At 34.1% G+C, this 13511-nt stretch overlaps 1 protein-coding gene across 2 annotated transcripts in view; it reads left to right on the plus strand.

The window, feature by feature from the left end:
- The window catches only part of NCAM2 (neural cell adhesion molecule 2), a 522399-nt gene that overhangs the window by 139898 nt on the left and 368990 nt on the right, over positions 1-13511 (plus strand). The window lies entirely within an intron of this gene.

The following is a 13511-nucleotide window of genomic DNA, read 5'->3' on the forward strand; positions in this document are numbered from 1 at the left end:
CCATCTTAATTGACTCAAAATTATGGCAATTATGAATAAAACTGCTGTAAATATCAATGTATAGTTTTTTTGTGTGTGGATGTAAGGTGTCAGCTCTTGTGGGTAAATATCACAGAGCATGATTTCTGCATCATTTGGTAATAGTATGTTTAGTTTTATATGAAACTGCCATATTTTCTTCCAGAGTGGTCATAATATTTTTCATTCTTACCAGCAATGTATTTCCCATTTCCTAGCAATGAGAATTTCCATTGACTCATATCCTTGCCAGTATTTGATGTTTTCAATGTTCTTGATTTTGACCATTCTAATAGTTTTGTAGTGATGTCTTATTATTGTTTTAATTTCAATTTCCGTGATGACATATGTTGAGGAGCATCTTTTCTTATGCTTATTTGCCATCTGTGTATCTTCTTTGGTGAAGTGTCTCTTATGGTCTTTGGTCCATTTTTTAATCGGGTTGTTCATTTGTTGTTGAGTATTAAGAGTTCTTTCTATGTTTTGGATCACAGGCCTATGTTAACTGTTGCTTTCTAAATATTATTTTCCAGTATGTAGATTGTCTTCTCATTCTTCTGACAACTTTTTGACAATGCAGCTTTTTTTAATTTTAATATTTTAAGGAACTCCAGATTATTCATTCTTCCTTTCACAGATCATGCCATTGATGTTGTATCTAAAAAGACACCACCAGACCTAAGATTACCTTGGTGTTCTCCTATGTTATCTTCTTGGAGTTTTATAATTCTGCATTTTACATTTAGGTCCATGATCCATTTCAAGTTAATTTTAATTTTGTAAAAGACTATGAGGTATATATCTAGGTTCTTTGGTTTTGTTTTCTTGTTGTTGTTGTTTTTTGTTTTTTTTTGTAATTGGATATCCAGTTATTTCAGCACCATTTGTTGAAAAGACTATCTTTTGATAGTCCTTTCCTGTCTCAGTTTATATGGATCTATTTCTAGGCTGTCTATACTGAGCCAGTGATTTATTTGTTTCTTCTTTTGCCAGTTCTATACTGAGCTGATTATTTTTACTTTATAGTAACTCTTAAAGTATGATATCATCAATCCTTCAACTTTGTTCTTCTCCTTCAAATTCATGTTAGCTCTTCTGGGTGTCTTAACTCCACATGAACTGCAGAATCAGTTTGTGGATGTCCGTATAATAACTTGCTGGGGTACTGATTGGGATTGCACTGATACTATAAATCAAGTTGGGGAGAACTGACATTTTAACAATATTGAATCTTCCTATCCATGAATACAGAATATTTCTCCAATTATTTAGTTACTCTTTGATTAATTCATCATGGTTTTATATCTTGCCTTATGTAGATCTTATACATTTTTAAAAATTTATACCTAAGTAGTTTGAGGGCATGCTGATAAAATTGTATTTTATTTTTTATTTCAAATTCCACTTGCCCATTGCTGGCATTTAGGAAAAGAGTTGATGGTTTTATGCTAACCTTGTGTCTCACAACCTTGCTATTATTGCTTGTTAGTTCCAGTAGATTCTTTTTATATTTTGGATTTTCTACATAGACAATCATGGAATCTGAGAACAAAGACAGTGTGATATCGTTTTACCAAATGTAACAGGATTTCCTTAAACTCAGCTCTCTGCAGATGCCAGCTTATTGTCATCTCCTCTAGGATCCATTTCCCTAGAACAGAGAAACACATATTTTGTCTCACTTCCAAGCTCTGATCATAGCTTTTAAAAAATCAAGTTGTGCCACATGTTAAAGCTTTATCTTGGGAACAGCTGTATTTTGTATTCCATAAACGAGCAAGCAGACTCCATTATTTGTTGGCATGAAACATAGAGCAAAATTTCCCTCACTGGTATGCCTTGACCGAGGCATTCCAGTTTTCTCCAGCCCAGTCTGCAAACTGCCATTATAGCACTTTTCAAAACTTGATGTAATAGTAGAAAACAAAACAAACAAACAAGACCCCCACAATGCAGGCATATTAAAATAAGCCAGATATGTTTGACTTGTCTTTTCCACATCTCGTTTTATTTCCTGTAAAGTGAAGAAGATAATGATGATCAATAGTTCTCAAATCTTAAGCTATATCTTCTGTTTAATGTGTTTATTTACCTACAAAATAGTAGGACTCAATTAAGAAGACCCATTTATATCAATTGACTAGCTGTACTCTCTACCATTTTGTGAATTATATAAAAATAAGGGTTCTATCTTTTTCATATTGTCAGTACCCAAATCTTCAGCAGTGTTGTAAGGAGAAGGTAACCTGTATATACTACCATTAGACTCCAACAGGTAATTGCTTTAGCAGTGGCATAGACATATTTTTCTTGAAAAGTGATATATTTTAGATAATGTTTTTGTTTCCACATTTTGATAATGCTGAAAAAAATATTTCCAATATTTAAAGCATAATTTTATAACTGATTGTTTTAATGCCAAAAAGATGTTTCTTGTTTCCATATTTGGCCATTGATTTGACACTGTGGTTGTTGACTTAAGTGCCATTAAATACTTTGGCATTTCTAATGAGGTCATTGTAGTAATTTTTTGTCTTATTCATTAGTTTGTACATGCTGGGATATTTTCACAGTAAAGAATAGTTATATAGCATAATGAGTATGAATTGTGGCCTCCCACAGAACCTGTAAAATACCTTCTCTGCAAAAGTTCTTTGCAGATTTGTTATTTTGCTAAGGCTGCCAAAATAAAATACTGCAGATTAGATGACCTCAAACACTGAAGTTTATCTTCTTACAGCTTTACAGCCTAGAAGTCCGAGATCAAGATGTCAACAGGTTTAGTCTCTTTTGAAGCCATTCTTCTTGTTTTGCAGGGACCACCTTCTCTGATAACGTCTTTCCTCTGTACATATACATCCCTGGTGTCTCTTTGTGCATACAGATTTCCTCTTCTTAAAAGGGCATCAATCAGGCTATGTTAGGGCCCAATCATATGGCCTCATTTTATCTTAATTACCTTTTTAAAGATCCTATTTCCAAATAAAGTCACATACTAAGGTACCTCAACTAGGGATTAGGCCTTTTACTTATGGCACTAGTGGTAAAGAACCCATGTGCCGATGAAAGTGACACAGGAGACACAAGTTCATTACCTGGATCGAGAAGATCCCCTGGAGGAGGGCCTGGCAACCCATTCCAGTTTTTTTGTGTGGAAAATTCCATGGACAGAGGAGCCTGGTGGGCTACAGTCCATAGTGTCATAACGAGTGTCAGCACTGAAGCAACTTAGCACACACACACATATGAACTTTACAGGGACACAATCCTGCCCATAACAATAGATATAATTGAATTAAGGATCTTGGTATAAAGAATAAGGGTTGCATCTTTTTCATATTATCACGTTCGATGACGAGTGTCCTTCTAAGAAAGAAAAAGAGAGAGGAGGGGTTTAGACTCACAAAGACATAGAATGGAGTGATGTATCCACAAATCAAGGAATATAAACAGCCAACAGAAGTTGGAAGAAACAAAGAATAAATGCTTCCCTAGAGACTTAGAGGGAGTATGAACCTGCAAATTTTCAGAATGCAAGCTTCAGGAACTGTGAGAGAATACATTTCTGTTGTTTTAAGCCTCCAAGTTTGTGATACTATTTATGGCAGCCTGAGAAAACGAATATAGATTTGTTAATATCTCTAGTTCTTGGCCCCTGTTCCTGAAGGTTTAGAATGATTTTTCATAACCCTTTTGACCCATTTAGTTTTTGTCTGTAGAATACAAGAAGGAAATTAATATACTAGATACACAGTTAATAAGTGTGTGTATATACTGTTGCTGTTTAGTCACTAAGCTGTGTCCAACTCTTTTGTAACCTCATGGGCTGTAGCCTGCCAGGCTCCTTTGTCCATGGAATTCTCCTGACAGGAATACTGGAGTAGGTTGCCATTTCTTTCTCCAGAGAATCTCCCCAATCCAGGGATCAAACCCACATTTCTGCATTAGTAGGTGGATTCTTTACCACTGAGCCACCAGGGAAGCCCGTGTATATATATATATGTATATATATATATATATATATATACATATATATATGAAATGTGTTAGTCGCTCAGTCGTGTCCTACTCTTTGCAATCCCATGGACTGTAGCCTGCTAGGTTCCTCTGTCCATGGGATTGTCCAGGCAAGAATACTAGAGTGAGTTGCCATTCCATTCTTTAGGGGATCTTCCCAATCTAGGGATTGAACCTGTGTCTCCCACATTGCTGGCAGATTCTTTACCATCTGAGCCAACAAGGAAGCCCATATGTGTGTGTGTGTGTGTGTGTGTGTGTGTGTGTAGTGTGGGTATATATACACATGCATATATGTATATATATGCATAGTATGCATAATTGCAACAATCTATAGTGTTTTTATTTCATTTTCTGTTTATATTTGGTATAGAATAATCAAATAGTTTTCTTTTAATTCTTGTTTAACAATTTGAATATGCTAGGGGAAATAAGAGACTGTTTTAAACCATGTGTACAGAAATGAAGTCTACAATATAAATTTACAAAGAGTTGACAATAGTACATATATACCTATATTTTTCTAGTATTTATATATATATTTTTTCCTGTATTTTTCATGCATAGAACCAAATAGTCATATATATATTAGCATTTAAATGTTGGAAATATACTGGTAACTTCCATTGTAAGGAAGTATTTACTATGAACAATTTTCTCTCTGTAAGAATTTAGGATATGAAACAATATTGATGGTTTCTAAGATTTATCTCGAGTTTCTAGCTTGGGTATTTCCCTGTGACTAGACTAAATCATCAGGTTACTATTTAGAAAGTAAGCAAATGTTGAAATACACTTTTAAGTCATTAGAATTGGTATAATGTTATTGTTTAGTACTAATTTCAGAAGTCATCAAATAATAAGCATAAGGAACCACATTTTGAAAAATAAATGGTACTGAAAATTTAAACACAGCTTTGTGGGTTATAAAGACAAATTATTGTGCATACCTGGATATTGAAGCCAAAAGTTTCTATTTCAGTAATGTTGGTTAGAGCATCTGAAAACTTCCATTGGGACCTCTGGGCATAGCAAATACATCCAGTAAGCAGTATCTCCAGTAATGATTCTTAGTGGAAAAAAAAAAAAACTATTAACAAAAACATGATAATATTCATTTCACCATTAGTGTTATTTTCCTTTGGGGCTTCAGTACATTATCCTATTGATGTTCACAAACAAAGTGTAATGTAATTTTGAAAATATGGAATAAAAATCACATGAGGTTGACAGATTTTTCTTCAGTCTAAGTCTCATCAATGACTTTTTCTTGGTAGACTCTCCAAACTCCAGCAACCTATACTCAGATTTACAGCTGTTATTTTACTCAGAGGTGCTTAGTAAGAGCTTACATTTTAATCGCATATTCCTTATTTTTCTTCGCACTTTTGTGCAAACTACCATGTAGAAAATCTTGAACAACCACTTTATCTATTTTTCTTTTATTTTTAGCATTTTATAATTCTGAATCCACAGATCATTTTCAAAGATGATCCCTAATGCAATTTTAAGGAGCCAAATTAATTTATTATTAATGGTCTCTGCATACTGCTAGGTGGCTAAGGTGCAGAGGGTGCTCTGGGAATGTTCACACTGAATAGCAAGAATGGAATATCTTAATTTTACCCTTCTTTCAGAAGTCCCCTGCCCTGAAGTCCTCTGTAAATATTAAAATGATCCATTTATCTATCTGTGGTTCCAGATCCAGCTGATTCTTTCCACTGAGGGAGAGAGAAACAGTATCTTAAACAGGATATATTTTCCCACATTTGCAAATACTTTTTCTTTTTTTTTTGATGTTGATAAAATTGGAACCCTCCAATTTTCATAATTTCAAAACTTATATAAAATATTTTTCAAGTTTTGTTGCTAGAAGATTTGTAGAGTGGCTACAAGTGTGTACACATAAACATAATGCAACACAATTTAACACACTCCTTTGCTTCCTGTAAATTGTTCTTCACCTGGGGGCGCAGGTTTTTTATTTATTTATTTTGGCTGTACTGAGTCTTCATTGCAGCACATAGACTTCTCTTGTTGCAGTGCACAGGCTTATTGCCCAGCAGCATGTGGGATCTTAGTTCCCTGAACTGGGATCAAACCCGTGTTACCTCCATTGAAAGGCAGATTCTTAACTGCTGGACCACCAGGGAAGTCCCTAGGATACAGGTTTTCCGGTGTCTTTTTTCATTATATTAGCAGCTATTGGTGATCTTTGTCTAGATATATGAGTTAACCAACAGTTAAAAATGGTGCTATATTAATTCTATCATTCTTTGCTCACTTACTAGCTGATATTTTTGTAAGTAAAAACATTCCTCACAAACTCTGTGGTTATCAGTGATAAGAGAAAGGCAGGATAAATACTTGATTCTCTCTCATCAATTAGATTTATTTAGAGTTAAAAAATACTCAATTTATTTAAAGTTTTCTAAATAAAGATTTTGCTTCCCTAGAATCTTCATCAATGCACAATTATTTTTTATATAGACACTATTATTAGCTCAGATGTAAATGAAGTTGATGGATTTAACACACTCAAGTTGTTCTTCCTCAAATTCTTTTTTCAAATTTTATTCATAGGAGCCTCTTTAGATTAGATAAATCCTTTTGGCACAGCCCCAGAAGTCTTTGGTAGCTTCCATGCTCTCTGGCATATTAGTACTCCAGGTTTAAATTACCTCTCTCCTGCCACAGACCAGAAATTAGTCATCTCTCCAAAGTTAACCAATTACTTTTAGTGGGAATTGTGGACACAGTGGAGGAAGGAGAGGGTGATACAAATTGAGAGAGGAGCACTGACATATATACACTACCATGTGTAAAATAGGTAGCTAATGGGAAGTTGTTATGCAACACAGGGAACTCAGTTTGGTGCTCTGTGATGACCTAGAGGGGTGGATTGGGGGGTGAGGTTAAAGAGGGAAGGGATATATGTATACTTATAGCTGATTCATGTTGTTATACAGCAGAAACCAACACAACATTGTAAATAAATTATCCTCTAATTAAAATTAAATTTAAAAAATAAAAGCATTACTTTTAGTGGGAAATTGTATCTGCATGGCAAAATCTGGGTGCTAGTTATGCTCATTACTATGCATTGAACCTTGTTTCTATGCATTTCAGAGGACAGAATTAGAAAAATAGATAGATGATAGCTACTGCTGCTGCTGCTAAGTTGCTTCAGTCGTGTTCGACTCTGTGCAACCCCATTGACTGCAGCCTACCAGGCTCCTCTGTCCATGGGATTTTCCAGGCAAGAGTACTGGAGTGAGGTGCCATTGCCTTCTCCAAGATGATAGCTAGATAACTGGATACATAGATATAGAGGTGAAATAAGTCAAGAGCTGTACTGAGTTTTCTATTTAAAATTCACCTGTTAAAGTTATTTGTATATCGTGTTCATTTTACCTCTTTATTTCTTTTCTCCTGGTTTTCAAAAGCCTTGGAAATCATTGAATTAGATTAACATTTGCTTTACTGCATAATGCACATGAAGCAGTCTCATATCAATATAAAATATTTTGTGTTTGTTTGCAGATCAAAAAACTAAGTAGAGTGACTGTGTATAATATAAATATACATGTAGCATAAGTATGTGTGTACACATGTATTAATACATCTATAACATTCATTCTTCTTTCCACTTTTTTCATGAATGATGCATAGATATCAAATCATAGTTGTATGCAAGAACATTCATTACTCTTTTGTAGAACTGTGATTTCATAGATGTAGCACATTTTATTCAACTGGATCTTCATTGGCAGAAACTTGGATTTTGCTTTTTTTTTTTTTTGCTTGTTGTTTGAGGTTCTACTTCATGACATACAGTGCTGCAATCATTTCTTAGCTTTCAAAAATAGTCTTTTAAAAATATCTTTGCCGGTGTATATTTTAGATATATTCCTGGGTACTGTATTGTTGGGTCAAAGGGTGTATGATTAACAAAGTTTGCCACATATCGCCAAATTCATGATTATTTTATCATTTTACATCTTACCAGCAAAATATGAAGATTAACATTTAGCTGCCCCCAGTTAGCCCAGTTAGCTCACTATGTTGCTAAATTTGGCCTTTTGCTGATGTGAGAGGTGAGAAAATGGTATTTCAGTTTTTGAATTTTTCCATTTCTTTTTCTGTGAAGTGTGTGTTCATTTTTCTACTTTAGTTTTTTTTTTTTTTTAAGCACAACCCTATATTTCATTTTTTAAATTATTTTGTTTTATTTGGAAGATAATTACTTTACCATATTGTGATGGTTTTTGCCAGACATCGACATGAATCAGTCACAGGTATACATGTGTCCCCCCATGCTGAACTCCTCACCCTCTTCCCTCCCCCCATCCCTCCAGGTTGTCCCAGAGCTCTGGCTTTGGGTGCCCAGCTTCATGCATCGAACTTGCACTGGTCATCTGTTTTACAAATGGTAATATATATGTTTCAATGCTATTCTCTCAAATCATCACACCGTTGCCTTTGCCCCCAGAGTCCAAAAGTTTGTTCTTTGCATCTGTCTCTCTTCTGCTTCCCTGCATGTAGGATTGTCATTACTGTCTTTCTAAATTCCATATATATGCATTAATATGCAGTATTTGTGTTTTTCTTTCTGATTTACTTCACTCTGTATATAGGCTCCAGCTTCATCCATCTCATTAGAACTGACTCAAATGTGTTCCTTTTTTATACCTGAGTAATATTCCATTGTGTATGTGTACCACACTTCCTTATCCATTCATCTGTCAATTGAAGCAACATCTAGGTTGCATGTCCTAGATATTGTAAATAGTGCTGCAGTGGATTTTGGAGTATATGTATCTCTTCAATTCTGGTTTCCTTAGGGTTATTCCCAGCAGTGGGATTGCTGGGTCACATGGCAATTCTATTCCCAGTTTTTTTAAGGAATTGCCATGCTGTCCTCCATTGTGGTTGCACCAATTTGCATTCCCACCAACAGTATAAGAGGATTCCCTTTTCTCCACACCCTCTCAGGCATTTATTGTTTGTAGACTTTTTGATAACGGCCATTCTGACTGGCATGAGATGATACCTCATTGTGGTTTTGATTTGCGTTTCTCTAATAATGAGTGGTGTTGAGCGTCTTTTCATGTATTTATTAGCCATCTGTATGTCTTTTTGGAGAAATATCTGTTTATCTCTTTTGCCCACTTTTTGATTGGGTTGTTTGTTTTTCTGGCACTGAACTGCATGAGCTGCTTGTATATTTGGAGATCAATTCTTTGTCAATTGTTTTGTTTGCTATTATTTTATCCAATTCTGAAGGCTGTCTTTTCACCTTGCTTACAGTTTCTTTCATTGTGTAAAAGGTTTCAATTAGGCCCCATTTATTTTTGTTTTTATTTCCATTACTATGGGAGGTGGGTCATAGACAATCTTGCTGTGATTTATGTCATTGTTCTGCCTATGATTTCCTCAAAGAGTTTTATAGTTTCTGGTCTTACATTTAGATCTTTAATCCATTTTGAGTTTATTTTTGTGTGTGATGTTAGAAAGTAGTCTAGTTTCATTCTTTTACGTGTGGTTGACCATTTTTCCCCAGACCACTTGTTGAAGAGACTCTCTTTTCTCCATTGTATATTTTTGCCACCTTTGTCAAATATAAGGTGCCCATAGGTGCATGGATTTGTCTCTGGGCTTTCTGGTTTGTTTCATTGATCTGTATTTCTGCCTTTGTGCCAGTACCATACTATCTTTATGACTGGAGCTTTGTAGTGTAGTCTGAAGTCAGGAAGATTGATTCCTCCAGTTCCACTCTTCTTCTCAATATTGGTTTGGCTATTTGGGGTCTTTTGTGGTTGCATACAAATTGTGAAACTATTTGTTCTAGTTCTGTGAAAAATACTGTTGGTAGTTTGATGGGGGTTGCATGGAATCTATAGACTGTTTTAGGTAGTATACTCATTTTCACTATATTGATCCTTCCAATCCACAACTTGGTATGTTTCTCCATTTATTTGTGGCATCTTTGAATTCTTTCATCAGTGTTTTATTGTTTTCTATATACAGGTCTTTTCTTTCTTTAGGTAAATTCATTCTTAAGTATTTTATTCTTTTCTTTGCAATGGTGAGTGGGATTGTTTCTTTGATTGCTCTTTCTGATTTTTCATTGTTAGTATATAGGAATGCAAGGGATTTCTGTGCATTAATTTTATATCCTTCAACTTTACTATATTCATTGATTAGCTCTAGTACTTTTCTGTTGGCAACTTTAGGGTTTTCTATGTAGAGGATTATGTCATCTGCAAACAGTGAGAGTTTTATTTGTTCTAGGGTTGTTGAAAATGTTCTCTAATTTTCAGTGACTGGTCTTTATTTAGCACATTAACCCTTTGATATTTTAAGTTGCAAATATTCTTTCAGTTTGACATTTGTTGTTTACTTTATTGGTGGTTACTTTTGTCATAAAAGTTTTTTAATATAATCATATTGATCTAATGTTTTTCTTATTGCTTCTGGGTTTTGAATTATAGCTTTTCAGATTTTTTCTTTCCCACTTATAGAAGAGGCAATGGGTTTTCTTCTGTTAATGCAATTTTTAAAAATCTTTTTACAGTTAAATCTCTAGCCATTTTGGAATTCATCCTCATGTATGATGTGATGAACAGATAACAATTTTTTTTCCATATGATCCCCAATTATCCTTACCACTTATTTAAAAATACAGTTTTCCTTTCTTGTCTAATTTGCCATTTTTCTATTTTGACCCCTTGGTTTTTCTATCTCTCCTTTCACACAAAGCACATTTTAGAATTATATTTTAAATGTTTGCTGTCTTAAAGTCCTTTTCACCTTTTTGCTTGTTTTGATTTTCCTCAGGACATTTTGGCTAATAATTTTTTGTACTTGTTTTCTCAAATAAACATTTTGATCATATCCTCATGATTCACAATAAGAAAAAAATAATTTTGATTTTATTGGCATTCTCATAAATGCTTAAATGAGCTCACAGAGAAATGACATCTTTATGATATGGAGGCTTCCTACCCAAGGATATGGTGTTCATTTTCTAGTTTTCCGTGTCTCCTTTTATGCCTCCCTGTGATCTTTTTTTTTTGTTTTCCTCAATATTTCAAAGTAAAAATATTTTATGATATAATGGCACTATACATATGAAAAGCAAAACAAATCAAAATCAAACATTTTTGATAAATGGTTTTAAGACCTGTACACATCTAACCAAAGAACATTGCTGAGAGAAATCAAGTATGACACAAAAGCATGGAAACACACACCATGATCATGATTTGGAAAACTCAATAGTGTATACATAGCATTTCTTCCCTAATTGAATTGAACCTAATTGAACATTTCATTCAACCTCAGTTCTCATACACATATTTTTCTTTAGTTTAGGATTACAGTTTGTGGAACATCTTTGAATTACTTCTGTCCTATCATCGTACAACATGAGAAAAGTCCCCCATGGTTAGATCAGACACCCCTGCTCCCAAATGCCCAAGATGTGCCTCCACCATTACCACTTCTGTCTTTTTAGGTTCATAGATTTAACTGTAGACAAAGGAGGTAGGAATAGAAAATCTAAGAGCTCTTGATTGATGAAACATTTAATACATGTAATATGGGGAAATACAGTGAAAGATAGGCTAGAACAAGTCACCAGTAAAGAAACTTACCTTTGAAAAGTCAAGGATCATCATGCCTATGAAAAACAAACCAATGTATGTTAAGTTGAAAGAAAGAATGATCACTGAGGGTTGAATAACTTTATTGTCACTGATATGAATATCCATCAAGAGATACTACTCTCCACAAGAACATAAGCCTAATAGATAATTCAAGTTGATAACAAATGCAGTTTGATACATCAAATTCATTTTATTTTTTGATTACTCTACAAAACATTCAAACTTTCTTTATCATTGAAAAACAAGAAGTCCTTTGATAATGAAGAAGAAATGTAGAATGGAAGTGGAAGTCTTTGAAGCTCATGCAAATATGAATTGCAAATTATTTTTATAATGGCTTCATTCAATATAACATAGGAAACAACAAAAATTTTAAGTAGTATTTATTTGTTTTTGTTTGCAGTTTTTTCAGCATCTTGAAAATTACTTATTTTCATCGAATATTTAATATATAGTAAAGTATAAACTATCAACTTACTGAAATTTATATGTATAATCACAATGATTAAAACAGTTTTCATAAGTTTTCTTTCCATGTAACCATGCAGTCCATTTTATACAGAATTATATATTGGTGAAGTGTTAGGTGCTTATGACAGATGACCATACATAATGATTTTTTTATGTAATATAATTTTAGTCTTTTGTTATTCTCCACCATTTTATTGTCATTTAGTTGCTAAGTCATGTGTTACTCTTTGTGACCCTATGGACGATAGCCTACCAGGAGGAGACTACCAGGCTCCTCTGCTCATGGGATTCTCCAGGCAAGAATACTGTAGTGGGTTGCCATGCCCTCCTCCAAGGGATCTACCTGACTCAGGGATCAAACCCATGTCTCTTGTGTCTCCCACACTGGCAGGCAGATTCTTTACCACTGAGCCACCTGGGAAGCCCCCAGTGATTTAGGGTAGATTATAAATCTGTATGCTATGCGTATGTGTACTTAGTCCTATAAACACACCAAAATAGAAAAGAGTAAGAGGATTATCACAAAGGGGAAATATGGATAGTAAATTATGACTAACACAAGAGAATCTATAAATTAAAGATTTACCATAAGAGGTTTATGATCTCCAATATGCATGGAACCATTCAAGACACTCAAGATAAAAGGATGAATAAATAAGACTGTTTTAAGGGAAGGATTTCACAGTTCAGTAGAAAAGATAGGCAATGACTCAGGTAGAGTGTTATGCATTTAACAATGGCAGTGTACTTAAGGAGTTTACTAAAGCAGTGAAGACTGTGATTAAATTTGCCTCAGGGAAGCAGGAGGGCCAGTAAGGCTTCACGGAGGAGCTGGCTTATAGACAATAAAAATGGCTGTATCTTTAAATAGCAGTTGAGCCTGGAAATGTGTGCAAAAGGCACTTTTTTCCACAGCTTTCAAAAATAATAATGGATAAAGTGAAAGTAGGAATTGAATAATTTCCATCCTTGTATGCTATTAGAATATTTTTTTAAAAATGTAAGAATAGGCAGTCAGTTATTAAAAATAGTCATAATACTTTTACTGAATAAAATGGTTTTAAACATTCTTTTTCACATAAATATATTTTAGAAAGATAAGCTATTTCTGCATGTAATATCATAGCATTATTTTAGTTTGTATTTAGGGTGATTTTGTTGTTTTGTTTTTTGGGGGAAGGGATTTTTTTCTTTTTCTTTGTACTGACTATTCAACATTCTAAAGAACTAAATTGTCTTTCTGACGGAAATATGATCTGCTTCTTTTGTGCAGATATTAAAGTCTTCTGTGGGATCTGAAATACTGTGGTAATCTTAAATGCCCATATGGACTGA

Source organism: Giraffa tippelskirchi, chromosome 2 (assembly GCF_054371585.1).
Source record: "Giraffa tippelskirchi isolate mGirTip1 chromosome 2, T2T-mGirTip1v1.2.pri, whole genome shotgun sequence".
NCBI classification, from domain to species: domain Eukaryota; kingdom Metazoa; phylum Chordata; class Mammalia; order Artiodactyla; family Giraffidae; genus Giraffa; species Giraffa tippelskirchi.